This window comes from Protopterus annectens, chromosome 5.part0 (assembly GCF_019279795.1).
Source record: "Protopterus annectens isolate FY-2018-M chromosome 5.part0, PAN1.0, whole genome shotgun sequence".
NCBI lineage: Eukaryota > Metazoa > Chordata > Ceratodontiformes > Protopteridae > Protopterus > Protopterus annectens.
This window is the reverse complement of record NC_056735.1, coordinates 1,455,905,070-1,455,929,099: the sequence shown is the minus strand read 5'-3', so window position 1 is coordinate 1,455,929,099 and position 24,030 is coordinate 1,455,905,070. Positions and strand designations below refer to the sequence as shown.

The 24,030-nt window shown below is 41.1% G+C and overlaps 1 protein-coding gene across 1 annotated transcript in view; it reads right to left on the bottom strand.

Moving 5' to 3' along the window:
- Positions 1–24,030, bottom strand: part of COL4A1 (collagen type IV alpha 1 chain) — a 1,084,337-nt gene that overhangs the window by 479,857 nt on the left and 580,450 nt on the right. The gene's annotated exons all lie outside the window — the stretch shown is intronic.

Below are 24,030 nucleotides of genomic sequence, written 5' to 3'. Positions count from 1 at the left end.
TGTCCTTAGTTCGTCTGTAATGTAAAGCAAAATTTTGGGGAGGACGCCAAAGATAATCCAGCTCTGTTGTCAGGAAATGGCATTCTAGCTGCTATAGAAGATAATCAGTAAGTCACGGGGAAGAAAGATGGCAGTCTCTATCTGGGCTGTAATAATACCACCAAACAGAGTGTGTCCACGAAAGAAACGTGGTTCACAAGCAAACATATGGTCAAAAAGAGGAAGGAAAGCCAGTTCCGTTGGTGTAGAGGATGAAGTCCTGAGTATGATCCAGGAGATTCAAGTTTGACTTACGGCTTGGACACCTGCTAAAACCGGCATGGGAGAGGAGAGGAATGGTGAGGCTTAGCCTGATCACCTCTCCTTTTTGGGTAGGGGGTACAGCATGCATGTACTGGGTATATGTTCATAGCAGAACCCCTAGTGCAAACTTGGGATCATTTGGATGTGCTTGTCTACAAGAGGATGGGGCCATATGATAACTTCTCACAGAGAGGCACGGTAGTGCATTGCAAAGCCCATTACATATTAACCCTTTCATGTTGATGAGTATGCCCAGTGGAATGACAGGGTTGAAGTAGAAAACTCCTATTTTGATGCAGGTATGCTGGTACCAGTCCCTGTTTAACTGATCCTTACTCCCAGGGTCCAGGAAGAACAAATGCTTCAGCAAGTCAGCCACCAGGAGCAGTTAATGGTCAGCAGGAATAGATATGATAGGGGCTTACATAATATGCTTCAGTGGAGCAGTTCTTGAAGAAATATGCAGAAACGGTTTGACTGAACTGATGGCCCACATGAAAAGTGAGACATTTCACAGTGCAGTAACTCAGACCATTACAAGTAAGGATGGAAAGTAAACCAGGTTTGAGCCCTTTGATGGACCCTAGTAAGCATGAGTGACCTCAGCACAGCGATAGATCCATGTTCTGCTTTATACAGGGAGAAAATTACATATACAAAGTTTCATCTGTAGGATTTAAGATGTCTGCCTTTTGATGGTTATATAGTAATATGAAGTCTAGTCTCAGAATATGAAGCTTGATTTCCTCCTTGGTAGACCAGACATCCTCTCAATGGCTACTGGGAATATGCATACACCTAAACGCTGACAAACAAAAACAAAAAAGCCAGTAATATACACAACTGCTTGATAAAAATGGCTTTAATAACTTCTGTAGCACCTGGACTCTTCAGTCTTCATGGAGAAATAAAAAAAATGTATTCCTATCACTACTTTACATAATAACATTCTTTAACACCAAAAAAAATGTTAACGTGAAGTTAATAAAGCCCTTTTTAGTAAATAATTGTGTATGCACAGTAGGAAGTGTCTGCTGAGCAAGCAAAAAATAAATCTGTTAAGGCTGCTATGGTCAACAGCAATGTGCGCCACAGTAAGTTAGAAAATAAAGAAAAACGGCAGACAGAAGCGTTGACTGATGTAACTGATACCTACCTAACTGGAGTGACAGCAGTATCTGAAACACTGTTCCCAATGAGAGCATGTCAGGCTTGTAAACTTGAAGGAAGGAGGTGAAGGATCAGATACTGTTATGTTTATTCAAGCCTAAGTTTGTGACCTTCCACAAGGCATACAGAGGCCAGGCTGGCAGGTTGATAGACCCTGTAGAATGCATGGCCAGTCTATGAAAATTTATAAATGTCATTATGCGATATGTGTCACAGTTTCTAATTAAAAGAATGGTTCTTCTGGCAAGTTGTTACAATGAAAAATCTCCATGCCATATAAAGGTGACAGGTGATGCACCTTTTCATTCCAGCATATAAAATCCGGGAAGAAAGGGAGGCATAGTACAGCTGCTGTAGCCAGACACTCTAAATTTCACATGATGAGTCAGTGAAGTGGTGTAAGTGATTGCAGAATGCTGTCAACAAGAATTATGCTACAAGTCAGTTGTGCATAACTGGGAACATAGTTGTTCCTAAACAGATGCATATAGTTTCTACATTGCAGGTTGCTAATGGAAAGTCAGAAACTCCATCAAAGAGCTCTGTAGATGTGCCTAGAGTGGATGGGATTGGGAAATCTGTCGCTAAAATGCCGTGTCTGGTTTAGGTCAAGGTGCTGAGCAGCCAGTGGGTGGAGGGGAAGCTGTCAAATGATGTGTGGGACAGGCTGCAATTGAAGCCATCCAGATCTGGTCAGCAGTGGCAGGCAAAAGTAAAGGGGTTAGAGAAAGTGGGGATAATACCTATGTTGCATGTACTATGGTCAAAAGCTTTGTAAAATCGCCTCCTTCCATCAGAAGTGGCAAAGAAAAATGTTGAAGCAAATAAGTTGGGATCATAATGAGGCAAGTGAGAAAGGAGTTCAGATGGGATGTGAATTCTGTGAAGAATCAACATTCCAGTGGTTAAAAAATAAGTCGAGATAAGACACTGGAGTGGGCTCCAGATTTCCTGTTAAGACTTTAATTTGTATTTTCTTTTTTTTTTTTCCCTTCTCTTCTTATCCTTCTGCAAGTCTGCTGTAGCTAGGAGAGACCGCCATGATGGGTGGCTAGGAGAGACTACCATGATGGGTGGCTAGGAGAAACTGCCATGATGGGTGGCTAGGATAGACTGCCATGATGATGGCTGTTACTAGAATAATTAAATCTGACTGAAGCTGGTACAGGAAGAAAAGAAGCTGAAGACTGCCTGTGCACAGAACAGTAGTTGGAGGTGTCTATATGAATTTTCTTTTACAAGAATGTCTGAGTAAGACAAGTAAAAAAACAAAAATGGCGGCGCCCACAGAGGCAGCAGCTTTGTTAGCTCTTCAGGGGGAAATGCTTATTCCTGCTTCTTTTGCACAAAAAAAATGAAAAAATCACTTTCCAGGCATTCTGATATGGACACAGTTACTTATACCAGAAAGAAATTACTGGAAATTAAACGGATTGTTAGAACAAGCTGCTGGCTTGAAGCTCTATTGTCTGCAGAGTACTCAGGCCCTACATCACTTGTAGGTAGGTTCATAGGTTCATAGGTAGGTACTAGGCTATCTGCCTAAGGGCATTCATAAGCCTAGCCAGAATGTATTGGCTTTCACCTCCCTTTTAAATTAGTTTCCTGGGCCTCTGTCCAGCAGGGCCATTGAATTGATTCCAGGGGTAAATTTACGATTTCCCATCCACTCGTCAAGATTTCTCTTGAAGATAGTCAGTGAGGGGCTTTGCCTAATATAAATTGGGATTCTATTCCAGAGCGAGGGAAATCTCTGGGCCAGTAATCTATCCCTCCAGCATGTCCTGTTTATTGTCGTGCTGAAGTTTAAATCCCTGGAGTATGTGGCTCTAAGAGATTTGGTTTTCTTGAGGTAGAGCATGTCCATTAATTGGTTGGACATGGCCTTGTACGTCAGGCAGAGATCACCTCTGAGTAGGCAGTAAGCAACTGAGTAGAGCTGGAGTTTCTTTAGATGAGCTGCAAAGCGCATCTGTTTGAGGCCCACTTTTCTCTTGGTGAGGTACTTCTGTGGTCTTTCCAGCTGTTGCAGGTGTCGAGTAAGGTACATTCCAAATGGGGCACTGTACTCTATTATGGGCCTGATGAGTGATGAGTAGAGGGGCACAATGACCTCTCTTGATCTAGATGTGAACCCTTTCATGATTAGGTGGGCTACATAGAAGGATTTTCTAACCACTTTGGCAATGTGATTATCAAAGGAGAGGTTACTATCTACCTGGGTCCCCTGATCCCTAATTACATCTTTCATACTTAGTGGATTACCACCTATGTGATAGTTCATTGGCACTTTGTTTTTCCCAAAGGGGATGACTATGGACTTTTTTGCATTTAGCTTGTGGCCATGGTTCTCACACCATGTATTTGTCTCCGTGAGACCCTTCTAGAGGATGTCTGTGCCAGCTGGAGAGTCGATTATGGCCTCCAGTTTGCAATCATCTGTGAACTTGGTCAGCCATAGTCCTCCCATGCTTATCTGTACCTCAGAAAAGTATATGCCGAACTGGAGGGGTCCCAGGACTGAGCCCTGTGGGACTCCAATTGTAACCGGTTTAGAGTCGGACATGGCACCCGCAACTCTGACCATGTGAGTTCTATCTGTGAGCCAGTTGTCAACCCATCACGTGACATAGGGGTTAATGTTCAAGCTGGTGAGCTTATCTATAATGCCAGAGTGGGGAATGGTGTCAAAGGCCTTTGCTATGTTCATGTAGGCTGTGTGAACTACCTTTCCTTCATCTATGGCCTTGGTAACTTTCAAAGAAGTCAACTAGGTTTAGGAGGCAGGATCTGCCTTTAACAAAGCCGAATTGGGTAGGGTCCAGTGTCTGGAGGTTCCCAATGTCTCAATGCATTCCATGATGATGTGCTCCATAGCTTTGCAGACCAGGCTAATCAGGCTTATAGGGCGATAGTTCCCAGGATCTGTTGTGGCACCACCTTTGCAGAGCGGGATAACTGTTGCTGTATGCCATTCTTTGGGTACATAGTCTGTGGTAAGGTTGTGTTTGAACAGTGAATTTAGGTGAGGGTTTAGTTCATTTTGGAGCTCGTGTAAGATGCAGTCTGGGATATCATGCAGTCCTATTGATGCTGTGTTTTTGGCTTTGGAGAGGGCTGTTTTCACCTATGTGTCTGTGATGTCTGGGGCTCTACATTCTTCTGGGATGGACATGGGCCCTTTTGGGGTGAGGGGGGGTAAAGTTTGCACTGAACCTGTCAGCCAGGATGTTGGCAATGTCAGTTGGTTCAGTGTATTTTTTGCCATTTTGCACTAGCTCAGAGCAGATCTGAGAATTGCCACCTAGACTCTTGACATAGCTAAAGAAGGCTTTGTGATTATCTTTAGAGTCTTTGGCAATTTTTCTTTCGAAACTGGCCTTGGATGATTTTATGAGGGATCGTAGTTTCTTGCTAATACTGATCAGGGCTGCCTTTCCTTTTTGGGATTTTGCTCTATCATGTAATAGTTTCCTCCTTTTGTTGTATAGCTTATTTATGGCCAGGGACCACCAGACTGGTTTCCTCTTTTTGGAGGAGTTAGTCTTGGTTTTACTTGGGATGGCTCGATCCATGCATTCCTGTAGGTGCTCATAGAATGCATTTGTAAAGGATTCTGCAGTTTGGGCAGCATTATCCTTTAGCAAGGGGGCTTTGAAACTTTCCACCTCGGTCTTGAGAAGTGTGAAGTTTGCTTTTGAAAAGTTGAGAAATCCTAGATCACTTTGAAAAAAGTGTAGACATCCTAGATCTCTGCATTTTAAACAGGAATGCCATCAGAGCTCTGAAACTTCACAGGGATGTTTCTGGAATGCCCCAGAGCAGCTACAAAAGAAAAAGATGGGAAAGAACTAGAAAGAGAGGCTGTAGAGGCAGAGCTGCTGCTAAACTGAAGAGAAACCCCCACAGGCCTGCATTACCTTCAGTATTACAAGAAAATGTCTACTCACTGGATAATAAGATGGACTATCTAAGAATGGAGCTCACAAAAAATAAGGTAAGGGACACTTGTTTGTTCATTTTCTCTGGGACCTGGCTGCATAGTGACATTAGTGACAATGCTGTGAACCTAGATGGGCTAAGTCTCTTTAGAACAGATAGATGTAAAGCACAGAGTGGTTTAGCTAAAGGTGGTGGTGATGGTGTATGCATCTATGTTAATAACAGATGGTGTAGAGACTGTAAGCTGGTTCAGTCATACTGCTCCAAAGATGTGGAAATATTGACACTAAAATGCAGACCTTTCTATGTACCAAGGGAAATCAGTGGGATATATATCACAGCAGTGTACATCCCTCAAAGTGCTAACACCACCGAAGCTCATGATAAACTCCATGATATCTGTGAGCTACAAAGCAAAAACACAGAATTTGCACACGTGATAACGGGTGATTTCAACAGAGCTGAGCTTAAAGAGGTGCTACCCCATTTTTATCAGTATGTGGATTTCCCCACCAGAGGGGAGAATACCTTAGACAAAGCTTACTGCAATATTAAAGGAGCCTTTAAAGCTTTGAAGCACCCCAACATAGGCAGCTCCGATCACACTGCCATCCTGCTTCTGCCTACCTATAAGATGGCTTTGATCAGAAAAAAACGACAACTAAACAGATCAGAGTCTGGCAGGAGGGTTCAATGGATTGCCTTCAGGACTGTTTCAGTACTACCTGCTGGGAGGTCTTCAAAGAGATGGCTATGCACAACCTCCAGATATAGACAGCTATACTGAATCAGTTCTTGCCTACATAAATAAATGAGTGGTGGATGTAACTGTCATGAAAGCCATCACTGTAAGAGCTAATCAGAAACCCTGACTCACCAGTAATGTCTATGAGGTACTAAGGGAAAGAAACACAGCCTTAAGGCAAATGACAAAGAAAGGTTAAAAGTGGCCAGGTCAGATATGAAAAAGGGCATCAAAGAGGTAAAGAGAGAGTATGGAGGGAAAAATCAGATCTGCTTCCAAGACATGAGGGACACAAGAAGGCTATGGCAGGGGATACAGCAGCTCACAGACTATAAGTCCAAATCACCCCAATGTGATGACAGCTTGGAATTCCTAAATGAACTAAACTCCTTCTTTGGCAGATTTGAAGAGAAGAACAGCGCCTTCTAAAACAAATACTGACAAAGAGGAGACAGTGCTCACCTTAAACTCCGAGGAGGTGAGACTTCAGCTTTAGAAGGTGAATCATAGGAAGGCTGCTGGACCAGGCAACATACCTGGCAAGGTGTTGAAGGGATGTGCTGATGAGTTATGTTTGGTACTGACAGACATCTTCAACTCATCCCTTGCTATGGAGAAAGTTCCCTTGTGTTTCAAGGAAACAAGTATTGTCCCACTTCTGAAGAAACCCAACCCTACCTGCCTCAATGACTTCAGACCGGTTGCCTTAACCTCAAATGTCATGAAGTGCTTTGAGAGGATTGTGAAGAAACATCTATCTGCAAGTCTGCTTAAGTCCTTTGATCCACTCCAGTTTGCATACCAGGCAAATAGATCGACTGCGGGTGCTATATCCATCACACTACACCTTGCATTAAACACCTAGAATGGAGGAACAACTCTGTGAGGATGCTGTACATCAACTTCAGTTCTGCATTCAACACTGAGACACTGATGCAGCTGGTGGATAAACTCGTAAAACTTGGGATAAACAAGCACCTATGTAACTGGACTCTTGACTGATTGGTAGATCCCAGTGGACATGCAATAGAAACAACGCCTCTCAACACATAGTCCTGAATACTGGTGTCCCCCAAGGTTGTGTGCTCAGCACCTTGCTCTTCACTATCCTCACCCATGACTGCACTGCAAAACATACGTCAAACCATATTATAAAATTTGCCGATGATACTACAGTCATGGCTCTCATGAGTGGTGGGAATAAACATAACTATAGGGATGAGGTGAACACTTTGATTGCCTGGTGTGACAGGAACAATCTGGACCTGAATGTTAATAAGACCAAAGAAATGGTTATTGACTTCAGGAGAAAAGCAACAGTTCACCAACCCTTCACTGTCAAAGGGGAGGTAGTAGAGAAAGTCAAAACAACCAAGTTTCTGGGACTTCACATCTCTGATGACCTCTCCTGGGCTGCTAATACCAACCATATAGTCAAGCAGGCTCAACAGACGCATCACCTCCTGAGAAAGCCCAAAAAGACCAGGCTCCCACTGTCTGCTCTTACCACTTTTTACAGGGGAGCTATCGAGAGCTTCCTCACTAGCAACTTCATAGCATTGTTCAACAACTGCACAGCTGCTGAGAAGAAGAAATTACAGAGGGTGGTGAGGGTGGCTGAGAAAATCTTGAGCACAAACCTTCCTTCTATTCAGGAGCTTTTCTTTACAAGAGCAAGAAAGATAACATATAAAATACTTGTTGAATCGACCCATCTGGCCCACAACTGGTTTTCACAACTTGCTTCTGGAAGGAGGTACCGCAGCTTCCGATGTAGGACTACCAGAATCAGGAACAGTTTATATCCTACAGCTATGAGACTTATTAATACAAACACCAACCATAATACCTGATACATTGAAGGCTCTTTTTTCATTTAATCCTGTTGCTCAGAGCAATTACCTCCAGGATTACTATTATGTAATATGATGGCTATACTGAGTCACATCTAAGGTTAGCAAGTGCAATATGGTAACTAAACAGCTGCTATTCACTATTCACTAGTTTCTATTTATTCTATATCTTAGCAGTGTAGGGGTTTGGTGGTGGGTATTTATTTATTTATCACTGGATAATGGATATTGAATGTGTTTATGTAATGTGAACTATCTCTTGCATGTCATATGTGTTCTTATTTTCTTTCTTATGTTATTCTTTGATACCGCTGTAGCTACATTATTTGCACTGCATTTCTCTTGTGAGCTGACATTTGTAATTTTGTTTAGGCTGTACTTGTGTGGTCCTAAATGACAATAAAGTTTCCTTGAATCTTTGAATCTTTGAAAAGAACTACCTGTTGCTGTTGTTGCATGGACATGGGGCACTATCTTCAGTGACTGACCAAAGGCACCATTTAGATTGAGTGCTTAAATGCTGTAGTGCTGGGGTCCTATGTTTCTTGCAATGGGAGAAGGAGTGCTTAGGGTGTGGAGTGTTCTCTGTAGAGCTTATATTTGTCATTTTATGTTACGGAATGTAAGTTGCCAATGGTAAAGCTCTGCTCCTTCTATATATTTAAATTCTGGAGGGACGGTGGCTTATATATGTATACTAGGAAGAATGTGCTGTTTTGCTAGGTAGAGCTTGAGCTTCTACTATTTTGTTGATATTAATAGTTCTTAAACATTATCAGTATTTAATTCAATTCTTGGACTTGAACTGTCAAATACTTTTCTATAGCCAGATGATTATGTCATTGTTTTATGATACAGTATGTCCTCTGTACATCAAACTTTTCTGTCATGTTTGCTGCTCTTATCTTGTTTTATTTCACCTGCATATAAAAAAATGAACAAGCACAGGAATCTGTCTAAATCCAATCTCACCAACATGAGTGTTGAGGAAAAAATAAAAAACAGAAAAATAAAACTTCGTTGATGAGCTCAGATACAATAATTTCCAAAAATAATGAAACCCAGGTAGTGCTCCAAAGCAACAAACCTTTATTTATCACAGCCAAGAGATCCTCAGCAACAAAAAAAAATACTTTATATTGTTAAACATGTCAGCTTTTATACACTTAGAAGTAGGTGTGGAAAATATATGTACTGTTTAATTTTAAACCAGCCTATTTCAGGCAACAATATAAACAGGTTTGTAAAAGTACATTTAAGAATAGCAAGTACCTACCTCACACACTTCTACTGATTAGATCAAACTAAATTCTAGTTAAGGAAGTCACTGCCGATCTATCTGCAACCCACATTCCAAAATTAGGTATTAAGAAAAGCATAACATACATATAAAAAGAGTGACTTTTAACTAAAATGGCTTTCGGCTAACTAATGCAATAAAGCCTTCATCAGGTCAGTGACAAGAATAAAAATCATACACATAGGTAGAAATGGCTCTGCTGGACAGAGGCACAGGGAACTAATCTAAGGGGATGGCGACAGCCAACACATCCTGACTAGGCTTATAAATGCCCTTGGGCAGATGTCTAGGACTTACCTATGAACCTATAAGTAGAAAGAGCTAACTAGATGCAAGAAAAATACGCATATCTATCTAACCATAAACTAATTAGAAAACTATAAATATAAATATATATCTGTGTAATAATATCTAATAAATATCCATCCATATGTATTAGTGTGCATAAAAATAAGTTATTTACAGCTCAGAAAAGATGTCAGTGCTTTGCAATTCACGACAGCTTTCATGTTTATAGTCCCCCAAAAAATGTTTATACAATGAAAACCAGTAGAAAGAAAACACACCAAAATGCAGAAAACAGTGGATGAAGTAATCTAGTAATGTATAAAAGTGTGCAGGTGTGTGCATGAGTGTGCACCAGTATGCTAAATTGGGGAATTATACCAATACTTTATGGTAATAGTGGCACAAAAAAATTTGTTTTGAATTTACCATTTAATTCTCTGGTGTGATGCAATAGTATATCAAATCTAATCAAAGCAGCACTGAGGTAAAAGAAACTAAAACTATACAAATTTATACACATAATACACATCATTTTTTTATTTTTTAGTATGTTTGATACTTGTACTGCATAAAAATATTTCCTCAAATACACCCTAAGAAACCTTTACAGATTGTGTGGCAGCTTATGCAAATTCAACAGACTCTTAATAGAGCAATAGTAGTTAAGTCTTGGATTTCTGAATGGATTTAATTTCAGCTGCCACTATAATTCATTTTTCTACAAAACACCACTGATGTCCCCTTCAAACTCATCCATCTCCGCACAGTTCAGAATGATAAATTTAAAATCAAAATGTCTGGGGTGTTCGAAAAACTGTTTGGATAAGGTGTTCCTCTGGCATTTAAATCTGATGTCAGAAAGATGAGCTGAAATCCTCCTTTTCAGTTTATTCATAGTCTTACCCACATAAAATGCAGGGTAGTCATTACACTTGGCAATATATATACAACTTTTTCAGTATTACAGTTACCACCTGCTGAAGATTTCACCACCTTATTACGACAGGGGCACTCAAATGGGTCTCACTCCATCAAGTACTCACAGAAAGTGCAGTTAGGTGGCCAAAGATTTTAGTGCACGTTATCCTGGGGTGCCTTAATTTTCTTTTCCACATAGTTACATATGCTTCTGCTCTTGTTATATACAAAAGTAGGGTGTTCTAAAACCCCTGAAAGCTGCTGAGTGTCAATGAGGATGGCCCAGTTCTCCTTAATATTGGCTTTAATTGCATTGAAATCATTGGTTCACCTTCCCACATGTGAGAATGTAACTGTCCATACTTTTCTCTTCTTTTGGGTTAGGGTGGCCTTGTTGCATAATTTTACTAAAAGGTCTATTCCACATAGGGTCATTTTTAGTCTTAGAATCTCTAATGGGATCCAGAATCATATGTAGCATGTTTGATTCATATCTTCTGGTTAAGAAATCATTTTCAAGATCATTCATATTTTTGAGAAAAGGGGCCAAATCTGTGGTAATGCATGCTAATCTGTAGGCTTGTGATTAAATTACATTTAGTTTAATTTTTAATGCACACTGTCTCTGTGAAGCAAGTAGTTCACTGTTGTTGGTTTCCTGTATAAGTTACTAATTAATCTTCCTCTGTCTTTATCAATACTGACACTCGTATCATGGAACTGCACTGACTCCGAGCTCATGGAAGTGTACATTTTAGGAAGGAGGTGGAGTTACTGATGTAGTGGATAAACTTAGTGAGTTTAGATTTCTCACCTTGCCAGACAATAAACACATCACTAATAGGTTCATAGGTTCATAGGTTCATACTAGGCTATCTGCCCGAGGGCATTTATAAGCCTGGCCCATAGTTTTGTGGCTTACGCCACCCCTTTAGTTTGGAGAAACTATGCCCATTATTTTGCTGTGCCTCTGTCGAGCAGTGACACTGAGGTAACCCCTGGGGTGTATCTGCGATCTCCCATCCATTGGTCAAGATTCCTCTTGAACAAGGCCAGTGAGGTGCTCTGCCTCACATAAACCGGGATTTTGTTCCACAGCATAGGGAGTCTTTGGGTGATGAATCTATCCCTCCAGCACGTCCTATTAATAACCGTGTCGAGGTTTAAGTCTCCCACCCTTGTGGCTCTGAGGGATCTAGATTTTTTGAGATGAAGCATGTTTATCAAATCTGGGTTTGACATGGCCTTGTATGTCAGGCATAGGTCACCTCTGAGCAAGCGGTAAGCAACTGAATATAACTGGAGTTCTTTCAGTCGGGCAGCATAAGACAGATTTTTGAGACCCTTTATCCTTTTGGTGAGGAACTTTTGTGGCCTCTCCAGCTGCTGCAAGTGTCGGGTCAGATACATTCCGAATGGGGCATTGTACTCGATCATTGGTTTGATGAGTGATGAGTATAGGGAGACTATGACTTCCCTTGATCTAGATGTGAATCCCTTCATGATAAGGTGGGCAATGTAGAAGGTCTTCCTAACTACTTTAGCAATATGAGTGTCGAATGAAAGGCTACTGTCAACCTGGGTTCCCAGGTCCCTAATAACTTCTTCTGTGTTCAGGGGATTGCCACCTATATGGTAGCTAGGGGTAACCTTATTTTTCCCGAAGGGTATGACTATGCATTTCTTGGAATTTAACTTTAGGCCATGGCTCTGGCACCAGTTATCCGTTTCTGTGAGACCCTTCTGAAGGATATCTGTGTCGGATGTGTTTTCAACTACGGCCCAGTTTGCAGTCATCTGCAAACTTCGTCAGCCATAACCCTCCTGTGTTTGCTTGTACTTCAGAAAAGTAGATGCCAAACAAGAGTGGGCCCAGGACTGAGCCCTGTGGGACACCACTTGTGACAGGCTTTGAGTCTGACATGGTGCCAGCAACTCTGACCCTGTGGGTTCTGTCACTCAGCCAGTTTGCAACCCATCTTGTAATGTATGGGTTTACATTTAAGTTGATGTGTTTTTCAATGATACCCGAGTGAGGTATTGTATCAAAAGCCTTCGCCAGGTCTAGGTAGGCTGTATGGACTGCCTTTCCCTCGTCAATGGCCTTGGTGACTGTTTTGAAAAAGTCAACCAAGTTTAGAAGGCATGATCTGCCTTTGACAAAGCCAAACTGGGTTGGATCCAAAGTCTGCAAGTTCCCTATGTCTTTATTTATGAGATCCATTATGATCCTCTCCATGGCTTTGCAGATAAGGCTTGTCAAGCTAATGGGACGGTAATTTCCAGGGTCGGTGGAGGCACCGCCTTTGTGGAGTGGGACCACAGTCACTGTGCGCCACTCCCTGGGTACGTATCCGGAGGTGAGACTAAGATTAAACAGCTGTCCTAACTGTGGGTTTAATTCCTCGTTGAGTTCATGGAGCACACAGCCGGGGACACCATCAGGTCCCATGGATGCTGTGTTCTTTGCCTTGGAGAGAGCAATTCTCACCTGGGCGTTAGAGATGTTTGGGGGGCTACAATCATTTGGTGTAGATATCTCTCCTTTAGGGGGGGGGAGAAGTTTGCACTGAACCTTTCAGCCAGTATGTTGGCAATGTCTGTAGGATCAGTAATCTTCACATCATTTTGAACTAATTCTGAGCATATCTGGGAGTTTCCTCCTAGGTTTCTGACATAGCTAAAGAATGCCTTATGGTTGTCTTTAGAGTCCTTAGCTATTTTTTTCTCAAAATTAGCTTTGGATGATTTTATGAGAGCTCTTAGCTCTTTACTTATAGTGATCAGCGGTGTCTTACCTTTTAAGGATTTTGCTCTATCTTGTAGTAGCTTTCTCCTTTTGTTGTAGAGTTTGTTTATGGCTGGGGTCCACCAGACTGGACGCTTGCCTTTGGTACAAAGAGTCTTTGTTTTGCTTGGGATTGCCTGATCCATGCAGCCCTGCAGGTGCTGGTAGAAGGCATTTGTAAGTGATTCAGCGGTTTGAGTAATGTTAACCGCCGGCTCAGGGGCCTTAAAGGAGACCACACTAGTCTTTAGAAGTGTGAAGTCGGCTTCGAGAAGTTCTTTACTGTGGTCTTTTTCATTTCGGGTGGGGGCGGGATGAGGACCTCCAGCGAGATTAGTTTGTGATCAGATCTCACCAGTGAGGGGTATACTTCTGGCGTTGAACATTGTGCTCCCATGTTCGTGATGATGAGATCAAGTATGTTTTCTCCTCTTGTGGGGATGGTGACTAGTTGTTCCATGGCATTTGAGTTTATGAATTCCAGGAACTTTTGGGCTAGAGTGTTTGGGCTTGAGTAGTGTTCCCAGTCTATATTAGGGTAGTTGAAGTCACCTAGTATGATGGTGTTCGGAGATACATTTATCCCCTCCAGTGTTTTCAGGAAGGCCATATGAGGTTCCTGAGTTTGCGAGGGTGGCCTGTAACATGCTACAAATTGCAGAGCAGTCTTGCCTATGGTTAATTGCACCTGGATGGTTTCCGATGCATCGTGCGATGCCACCAATCTTGAGGTGTGGGTGTCCTTGATGAATATGGATACCCATCCTCCTTTCTTGGTATTGTCCAGGTTTTGGGGCCGGAACGCATGATATGAGGTAAAACCTGATAGTGCTGGGGTGCTCTCAGGAGCCTTGAACCAGGTTTCTGTCACAGCACAGACATCGATGTTCTCCATACTGAGAAGGGCCTCGAGTGCGTGCATCTTGAGGTTGAGACTTCTGGCATTGAGCAGCATTACCCTTAGTTTTCTTTCTTTGTTTTGTTCTAGGGTGGTAGGTTTAGAATTTGAGCCTTGCCTAAAAAGGCACTATGGGGTGGCAAGAGCCTTTGCCAAAATCCGGAATCCCAGGGTGACAAGTGCAAGCCGTCCCTTGCGAAGCAGCGTGGCTTGTCCAGCATGTCATCCCAGGCAGACAGACATTGGATCCCCTTTGAATGACACCAGAGTTTAAGCCAATTGTTAAAGCTGATCATCTTATCTCTGTATTGTGGCATCATTCTTGGTGAAGGTAGGATACTGCTCAAGGTCAGGGTCATACCTGCTTGGGCTACATAATCAGAGAGCTCCTCTATGTCTCTTTTCATGTAGTCCAAGGAGGTACGTCTCAGGTCATTAACACCAGCGTGGACAATGATTGAGTCGTACTTGTACCTGCTGTTGAGAGACCTGAGTGCATGCGTTATGTGGCGGATTCTAGCACCCGACAGACAGCTTACTGTGACCTTCTCCTTACTCAGTCTGGTGAGCGGGACGTCAGTGTGTCTGACTATGGAGTCACCAATGACTAGTGTGTCTGGCATTGTGTTTGGCCTTAAGGGCTGTGACTGCTTGACACTCTGACTGTGTGGTCTATGTGTTGCAGGTGTTGTGTTCTGAGGTGGTAGTTGTTTGGGTGTCTGCTTTGGTGGCCTCTGCTGTTTTGGTAGATTTTTGATCAGAGCCTCTGAGTATGTCTTTGTGTGTTTATGTGTATGATTTGAGGTTGTGATAGTATTATGTGAGACTGGGTCTATAGTGTGTGTGGTTACCTTCTCCTCCTGTCTGGTCATGCCAGTCCTATGTTGAGAGAGCTCAGCCTCCAGTTTGGCCGTATAGTTGCATCTCTCATGTATTTGTGTTTTGTGGGAGGAGGAGAGGGTTGTCTGTGTACATGAGGCAATTGTAACATTGCCTCAATATTCCCAGGTTCACCAGCTGAGCAGGAGAGGACATTAGCAACTGATCCCTCGACATGCTAGAAGGAATAGACAGAAAAACTTAAGAAAAGGTTCTGGGGATGTGGGTGACCGAGAAATGGGGTTTGCTTTTTTGGGGTACTTTCTATAACAAGAGTGCTGTATCGAGGTGATAAGTACTGTAGGAGCAAGTGCTTCGCTATACAGATAGAGAATAGTCTACTTGGTAGCTGGTCATAAATCTCCAGTATTGACTTTGCAGCACAAATTTCTCCTTTCACTTGCCTAAGGCTACATTGGTCAGGCTAGGGGCTATGGCTGCTAGTTACGAAAATAAAATTGCCAAAGATTCCAAAGACAACCACAAGGCATTCTATAACTATGTCAAGAATCTAAATGGCAATGCTCAGATCTGCTCTGAGCTAAAACAGAATGGCATTAAATATACTGATCCCAAGGATATTGCCAATAAACTGGCAGATCGATTCAGTGCCAACTTCACCCCCCTCTCACCCCCTAAATGGCCCATCTCAATACCGGAAGGTTGCCAAATTCCAGTAATAACGGCCACACAGGTAAAAAACGCACTCTCCAAAGCTAAGAATACAGCATCCATGGGACCAGATGACATCCCAGGCTGTGTACTACATGAACTACAATATAAACTGGTACCTCACCTAAGTGTCATGTTTAATCATAGCCTCACCTCAGGTTTTGTGCCCACTGAGTGGCGCACAGCTACAGTTATCCCACTCCACAAGGGGGGATCCACCTTGGATCGTGGAAACTACCATCCCATCAGTCTGACAAGCCTTATCTGCAAGGCCATGGAGCGTATTATCATGGAACTTATAAACAAAGACATTGGCAACCTTCAAACACTGGACCCCACCCAGTTTGGGTTTGTGAAGGGCTGATCTTGTCTCCTGAACTTGATTGACTTCTTTGAATGAGTCTCCAGAGCCATGGACAAGGGTAAAGTGGTCCACACAGCCTATCTAGACCTTGCCAAGGCCTTTGACACCATCCCCCACTCTGGAAACATAGATAAACTTACTAAGCTGGGCATTAATCCCTGCGTCACCCAATGGGTTGCTAACTGGCTTACTGATAGAACCCACACTGTAAAAGTAGCCGACTCCAAATCCAGCTCCAGACAAGTGACAAGTGGAGTACCTCAGGGTTCAGTCCTGGGACCGCTCTTGTTTGGCATCTACTTCTCTGAAGTACAGGCCAACACTAAGGGACTCTAGATAACAAAGTTTGCAGATGACTGCAAACTGGGAACCATTACTGAATCCCCAAATGATGTGGATACTCTACAAAAGGGCCTTACAGAAACAGATGCTTGGTGCCAGAGCCATGGGCTCAAGCTCAATGCCAAGAAATGTATAGTTATCCCCTTTAGGAAAAAACATGTATCCATGAATTACCATATAGGTGGCAGTACACTAAACACCGAAAGTGTGATAAGAGACTTAGGGACACAGGTGGACAGCAGTCTCACCTTCGATAACGACATCGCCACAATAGTCAGGAAATCCTTCTATGTGGCACACCTCATCACTAAGGGCTTTTCAGCCAGAAAAAAGGAGGTCATTGTCCCACTGTACTCATCCCTCATTAGACCCATTATAGAATACAATGCCCCATTTGGTATGTACCTCTCAAGACATCTGCAACAACTGGAAAGGCCACAGAAATACCTCACTAAAAGAATCACAGGCCTAAAGCAGATGCCCTACGCTGACCGCCTTAAAAAACTCCAGCTATACTCTGTCGCATATCGTCTACTCAGAGGCGATCTTTGCTTAACATACAAGGCCATGTCAAACCCAGAGCTGTTGGACATGCTACACTTAAAGAAATCCCAATCCCTCAGAGCCACACGCTCCAGGGAGCTAAACCTTGTCATCACAATAAACAAAACATGCTGGAGGGATAGGTTCCTGACCCAGAGACTCCCCAGACTCTGGAATAGATTGCCCATACATGTCAAGCAGAGTGCCTCTTTGGTCCTCTTCAAAAGGACAGTACAAACCACAAAGAGCCAGCAAAATTGACTTCAAGAGAAATTTGTATTCACAAATACATACAGCAGATAAACCGGTTTCGGCTGGACAGACACAGCCTTCCTCAGTGTATAAAAGCACCACACAAAAAACATGCTGTTTAAATATTATAAAGCCATTTCCCATTGGTTGAACATTCATAAATATTCATTAAGTCCAGGTGGGAATAAACCCCCTAACTTGATGATCCACTTTTTTTCTTTATTATTTAAGATATTATGCCATTCAGTTTTATTCAATCGATTCCCATGAATAACATCAATAACCATAAAATTAAACTCCGCAGTGGGATGCATTAAATGGTGTTTGTACAAAGCATGTTATTTTTTTGTGTTTAATATTGCTCATATGTTCTGAAATCCGTGTTCTTAGTGGTGACGTCTGCCCTATATAGAATGCTCCGCAATGGCAAGTAGCAAGGTAAACAACCCAATCATTGCTACAATTGGCAAAAAAGCCTAAATCATAAACCCTGGAGCAATTTCTACTAGAGAAAGCCTTAGATGTAGTCACATATTTACAATTTGAACAATGACCACATGGAAAACATCCATATAAGGCTTTGCCTGACAATGTAGTCTGTTTGTGTAAAGAATGTTTGCTATCACAACGCTTATAATGATTAAAATAGGATTTCAAATTTTTTCCATTTCTATATGAAAAAGTACATCTATCCGGAATGAAATTGGCAATATTGTAATCAGATTGGAGAATATTCCAATTCCTATGAACACTATCCAGCAAGCAGTTGGTGTTACGAGCATAGGTAGTAACAAATCTAAGTGTAGTTGATGTAGCAGCAGTGTTGTTTCTGTATTGAAGTAAATCTGACCTTTCCATATTGTGTACCTGGTTTTTGGCCATTGTAATATTACCATCTTTGTAATTTGAATATTCTCCAATCTGATTACAATATTGCCAATTTCATTCCGGATAGATGTACTTTTTCATATAGAAATGGAAAAAATTTGAAATCCTATTTTAATCATTATAAGCGTTGTGATAGCAAACATTCTTTACACAAACAGACTACATTGTCAGGCAAAGCCTTATATGGATGTTTTCCATGTGGTCATTGTTCAAATTGTAAATATGTGACTACATCTAAGGCTTTCTCTAGTAGAAATTGCTCCAGGGTTTATGATTTAGGCTTTTTTGCCAATTGTAGCAATGATTGGGTTGTTTACCTTGCTACTTGCCATTGCGGAGCATTCTATATAGGGCAGACGTCTCGCCCACTAAGAACACGGATTTCAGAACATATGAGCAATATTAAACACAAAAAAATAACATGCTTTGTACAAACACCATTTAATGCATCCCACTGCGGAGTTTAATTTTATGGTTATTGATGTTATTCATGGGAATCGATTGAATAAAACTGAATGGCATAATATCTTAAATAATAAAGAAAAAAAGTGGATCATCAAGTTAGGGGGTTTATTCCCACCTGGACTTAATGAATATTTATGAATGTTCAACCAATGGGAAATGGCTTTATAATATTTAAACAGCATGTTTTTTGTGTGGTGCTTTTATACACTGAGGAAGGCTGTGTCTGTCCAGCCAAAACCGGTTTGTCTGCTGTATGTATTTGTGAATACAAATTTCTCTTGAAGTCAATTTTGCTGGCTCTTTGTGGTTTGTACTGTTCTGGTGTGTGGAGCCTGGCATTTGCTCACGTGCAGGGGACTTTTCTTTTTGATCCTCTTCAAAAGGAACCTTGACGATTGGATGGGAGAAAGGAAATTCACCCCGGGGATCACATCAGTCACCCTGCTAGACAGGGGTCCAGGGAAGTAAATAGTGTGGGAAGAAATAGCCAGGGAATTGCTATGGCTAGGCTTGTATAGGCCCTAGGGCTGATAGCCTAGTACCAACCTATGAACATCACCCTTGTTTGTTTGTAAGCCTGACCATTGAAACTGAAAAAAATTGTAACTCAACACCAAGTTTATTAACTTTCCCAAGCATTCAGTTTGCCCGTGTAGCATTGTTATTTCTGCTATAAGCCTCTGTAGCTGCTTCACTCCAGTACATGTGAGGTAACACAGTGTATAGGCCTTCAGTGTCAATAGTTACCAATATGCTCTGCTCATTCACATACACTTCTTTTATTTTTCTTAAAAAATAAAGTGAATCTAAAACAAAAGATGAGTTCTTTTCAACAAGAGGTTGTAGAATAAAATCAAAGTATATGGCAGTGGTCTCTGATATCGAACCTCCGATTGCAATAACAGGTCTGTAAGGTGGATCTTACCTATTCTTATTGGGTTTGGGAATCCCGAAAAAGCAAGGTAACTTGGGGTGAGGAGTGTTTAAATACTCAAAAAGTTTTCACTAATAAGGTCTTCATTAAGCATTGTGGTTAGATTACCTTTCCATTCTACACATGCAGTTTTAACCTCCTCAAAGGATTGTTTACAATAAAATTCAGGCGTGTTCTGTTTAGCATGTTCTCTATTTTCATTATATAACTGTCAGTATCTGTAACTAGTATTCCCTCACCCTTGTCAGCCTTGATAACACATGTAGTTCTATCATTGCTCAGATTCTTAAGTGCTAATATCTCTGACTTTGAAATATTATAAAACTTACGATTTGGTGTTTTTTTTGAGAGCCTTTCTTATGTTGAGCTCACATTTTGTCTTGAAGGCTGCAAGTGTGGGATGCAATTCACGGCAAAAACTATTACGTCTTTTATTTTTTTCTTTGATGGGTTTATCTTCTTCAATGTTATTTTTCTCATGAAAGAAAAGTTTCAAATTCAGCTTCCTCAAATCAGTGATGGTCTGTGTCTCAGTCCTCCTTCCCTGAGGTATGAATGTAAGTCCTCTTAAGCACTTTTTCTTCAAGTGCTGTCAGGGGTTTCTTCGGATGATTCCAGATCCTGGGGACTAATTCTGTCTGCAGGCTCATGACCCTGATGAGTAAAAGATGTTAGTCCCCAACTACAAAAACTCTCTTACCCCTGTCTACTGCTTGCTCCTCCAGTTGATCTGGTCCTTCCTCTGTGGGTTCAGATGGTAGTTTGCTTCTTTTTTCTGGAAGCTTGGTGGGCTGTATCTCTGGCTGCAGTTTTAATTATTGTGATGACAATTCCTGCTCATGTGTGCTAGACTCCGGTGATATGAGCCCTAGGGGTTATATTGTGGCTGGGTAGGCTTTTGGTGTTCTCGTATGTCCGTCTGTGGGGTCTGAGGTGTACTGGATGCCATCAGTTGGTCCCCCATTTGTCTGTCTGGTCATGCTGGTGTGTTCACATTGTGAAAAACCTGTTCATTCCTACCACCAGCAATACCAGCCTGAACATTCAGACTGTTTTTGTCAGTATTATTGTTGTTGGCATTACTGGCATTATAATTATTGTTATTGGTATTATTGGTGATATCTGTAGGTGACCGTGTTACCATGTTGCTGGCTTTTCTGTTAAAATATCTCCTGTAGTTCTGCCATCCATTTCCACCTCCCCTTCTGGATCTATGCTTCTTGAGACACTGTGGATCACCTTTGCAAATTTTATCTCTGTTCATTTTCTGAAACTTTCTCTCTTGGATGGTCTTCTGATAATTGAGAACCTTCTATGCCACAGTCTGGAATTTCTGTTTGTGATCTGCCTCCTGCTTACATTCAGTCTCAAGAGTCTCAGTTATTTCCTTAGTCGTGTCCTGTTTTTCTTTGTTGTGTTTGATAAGCAAGTCTATTAGCTTGAAACTAGCTTACTCAAAAATGTCAGTCTATTCCTGTGCTAGTTCTTCATGCACATTGTTCCACATTAACTTTTTATTAAGTCTCAGTCCCCTTGGTAATCTTCTTGTATCTCTTCTTCTTTCGGCTTTTCCTGGTTAGGGGTCGCCACAGCGGATCACCTGCCCAGTCATTATTGGCAGTGGAGTTTTATGGTGTCGAGCTGCCAGCCCGGCGCCCAACCTTCCACAGAAGGCACACACATACACACACTCACACTTAGGGCCAATTTAGCATGTCCAATCCACCTACAGCATGTCTTTGGGATGTGGGAGGAAACTGGAGCACCCGAAGGAAACCCACGCGACCACAGGGAGGACATGCAGACTCCACACAGAAGGCACCCCAGCTGATCTTCTTTTATTTCTACTGTTCCAAATATATTTGCTCCCAGAATAGACCTTGAAGCAGTTTAAGTTGGTTTTCTAACTTTGCAAAATTATCACAGTGCATATTGGGGTGCTGACCTTTGTCATCCCATACTGATACAGTCATTGGTCTCAAGGCTGTGCATTCTCCATGATGAGAAGAGTCAACAAAGTGGATTCCTAATTCCAGAGCAAATCACTGGGCACAAAACCAAATATTACAAACATAAAAAAAATGAACAAGCACAGGAATCTGTCTAGTTTCAACCTCAGCAACACAACAAGTGTTGAGGAAAAAAAAATAAAAATAAAAAAATAAAAAAATAAAAAACAGAAAACCTAGTAGACTTAAAATTTCATTGATGAGCTCAGTCACAATAATTTCCAAAAATCAAGAAACCCATGTAGTGTTCCAAAGCAACAAGCTTTTATTCATCAAGACAAGCAATCCTAAACTTACTTGTTTATCCTTTGCTGTCTGGGTTAGATTCAGGGAAACTGAGCTGGTATTTATATTAATATAGAAAGTTTAGCCAAGGTACTGGGAAACTTCATGAACTCTATTGTTGTAAATGGGATGTTAACATGATCTTGGAATTCCTGCATTCATTCCAAGCCCAGTGGTGGCTTGAAGAAGCAGGGAGGGAGAGGAGATTTGCTGTGGTAGTGTCAGCTGACTCTTCAGTCATTAAGGATGGAGTGTCAGAAGCTGGCAGGAGAGAAGAGAAGGCAGGTGTGCCTTCTAATTTGAAGATGTGTTGTGGAGAGTCAGGAGAGAAAACAGTTTTGCCTTCTGTTGAGTTTTCAGATATTATGGCAGCCCAGGGGGACAGGAGAAGATGGTTGAGTCTTCTTTTTTGCATTAATGGAGCCAAGAAAGGAATATAAGGAAGGAAAGGACAGCTGAGCCTTTTGCTGACTCAGAGGATTAGTTTCAAAAGTGTCTGTTTGGAGGACAGGAAGAGTCAGGAAATGGATGTATTATTACAGCCCTCCAATTCAGGAGGAAGGTGCAGGATGATTTATTAATGAATATGCTTAATATTAGTGAATTTCAGAATACGAGAAGAACTTTATGGGGTGGCGTTATGGGTAAAATTCAAGTTGAAGAAGTGAAGAAAAAGTCATACACAGAAGTGGTGAAAAGAAGAAAAGAAAAAACAGGAACATATGAGTAATACAGGGACAAGGATGACAAAAACTTTACTGTTAGAATTTTCAGTAAAGAAGAGGAAGGAATAGACCGGTATAATGTTTGGATAATGTAATGATGCCTTTAGGGACAAAGGCATCTGAGGTAAGAGCTTTTAGTGAAATTAATAAAGAAACTTTCTGTGATATCATATTTGAGACTGGTTACATGATAGAAAATTTTCTAGGAGATAGTTTTGCAAATAAGAAAGGAAGAAGTGGTTCCAAGTTTAAGTATAATAGTTAAGGAGGATAATAGTATAATGAGAGAAATGAAAGATGTAGCAAAGGAAATACAGAGTAAACAAGAAAAAATAATGCAACAGTGGTAGAGTAAGTAAAAGAAATGTCTGAAGAAAACAAGATAGATAGAGAGGAAAAAAAACAGTAGAAGGTAAAGATACTTTCCGTCAAGATACTAAGGAATTAGAAAGAGAAATCTGTTTAGAAGAAATGGACAGAATATTAGCATTGATCACTATAGAATCGGCAGGAGGGGCTGATGGAATAGGATATCAAATGTATAAAGATATGTTACTGTGGCAAAGAAAATGCTTTTAGGAAGTGCTGAATAAATGGTTAAAAGAAGATTTAAGTATAAAGAATTATGCTGTGGTATTTTAAAGTTTATATGGTAAAAATGAGAGAAAGGAAGCATAAAATTGGAGAACGGTGGTATTAAATAATACAGACTATGCAATTTTTATTAAAATTATATAGAAAAGAATGGAAGGTAAAATTCATAACATAAGAGAGGAAATGATATATAGTGTGAAAGGGAAAGAAAGTCAACATATTAATGATGGTTAGAGAATAGATGATTGTATATACAGGAAAGAACAAATGAAAATAATGACAGGTGACATGAATAAGGTGTTTGATTATAAGCAACATGCAATATTATGGGAAATATTTCAGTCTTATACAATATTAGTACTAAGGTAAAAAAAGGATGTACTACTGCCCACGAGTATAACAAAATAAAGTTCTCGGTAAATGGTTGGTTAAGACAGGAAATAAATATTAGAAGGGGTACAAGACAAGGGTGTTGATTAAGCAGCTTGATTTTTGTAATGGTATTGAATGCAATATTAACTTGTGTAAATCAAAATATGATGAAATAAGCATATGCTATCAAGGAGAATATTAAATTACCCATTATGTTAGCTTACACAGGCATCATCCGAAAGACATGCGTAAATGGGCATGCCTTCGTTGAAGGTTGAACGTTGAGCTGGCACCTCGGCGTTCGTGAAAATCAACTGCCAATCATTAGCAAACTGGAGTTCCGCTGTGGCGACCCCTAACCGGGAAAAGCCGAAAAGACAAACAAACACAGGCATCATCATACTTGTTACAAAAATGTGAAAGGAATGGTAATAGTAGTGAACTATTTAAATGAATGTTTAAATGCCATAGGTTTATACTTAAACAGAAAAAGAGCAAAGG